This window comes from Procambarus clarkii, chromosome 55 (assembly GCF_040958095.1).
Source record: "Procambarus clarkii isolate CNS0578487 chromosome 55, FALCON_Pclarkii_2.0, whole genome shotgun sequence".
Taxonomy (NCBI): domain Eukaryota; kingdom Metazoa; phylum Arthropoda; class Malacostraca; order Decapoda; family Cambaridae; genus Procambarus; species Procambarus clarkii.
In genome coordinates this window covers 12,713,827-12,715,033 of record NC_091204.1, presented here as the reverse complement: position 1 = coordinate 12,715,033, position 1,207 = coordinate 12,713,827, and positions in this window count along the sequence as shown.

Sequence of the window (1,207 nt, the reverse complement as noted above, 5' to 3'; positions counted from 1 at the left end):
GTGTGTGTGTGTGTGTGTGTGTGTACTCACCTATTTGTGCTTGCGGGGGTTGAGCTTTGGCTCTTTGGTCCCGTCTGTCAACTGTCAATCAACTGTGTGTGTGTGTGTGTGTGTGTGTGTGTGTGTGTGTGTGTGTGTGTGTGTGTGTGTGAGAGAGAGAGAAATATATGTAGTACCTATGATAGAGAAAACCAGGTCGGAAGTCATTTCGTTAGGCCCAAGAGCTAATAGCTTGGTCCTGCACATACACATAATAAATACATTTAGTAAAAACACACACTCACACATACTCCAAAACAAGTCTCATGTAGGTGGTGCACAGCGACCTAAATACCTCCTTATTTAGGTTCCTGAATGCAGACGATGAGTCACAATAACGTGGCTGAAGATATGATCACCAACCCAAACAACAGAAGAGTAACGGCCCAGGGGCCAGATTCACGAAAGCAGTTACGCAAGTACTTACGAACCTGTACATCTTTTCTCAATCTTTGGCGGCTTTGTTTCCAATTATTAAACGGTTAATGAGCTCCGGAGCACCAGGAGGCTGTTTATAACAATAACAACAGTTGATTGGCAAATTGATTGGGAAGAATTCATGCTTGTAAACTGTTTAAATGTCACCGAAGCCGTCAAAGATTGAGGGAAGATGTACAGGTTCGTAAGTGTTTGCGTAAGTGCTTTCGTGAATCTGGCCCCTGGGCCGTTACTCTTCTGTTGTTTGGGTTGGTGATCATATCTTCAGCCACGTTATTGTGACTCATCGTCTGCATTCAGGAACCTAAATAAGGAGGTATTTAGGTCGCTGTGCACCACCTACATGAGACTTGTTTTGGAGTATGCAGCCCCGTCATGGACCCCCTCATCTAATGAAACACGTGAGGAAAATCGAAAAAAAAGTTCACAAGTTTGCAACGAGGCTCGTCATAGAATTGCGAGGGATGAGGTATGAAGAGAGACTGAAAGAACTACACCTGACGACGATAGAAAAGAGAGAGTTACATGATAGCGACATAAAATACTTAGGTGGAATAGAAAAAGAATAAATGTTCACAATGAATACCAATAGAACAAGAGGGCATGTTATCTTGAGATGATTTCGGGGCTTTAGTGTTCCCACGGCCCGGTCCTCGACCAGGCCTCCACCCCCAGGAAGCAGCCTGTGACAGCTGACTAACACCCAGGTACCTATTTTACTGCTAGGTAA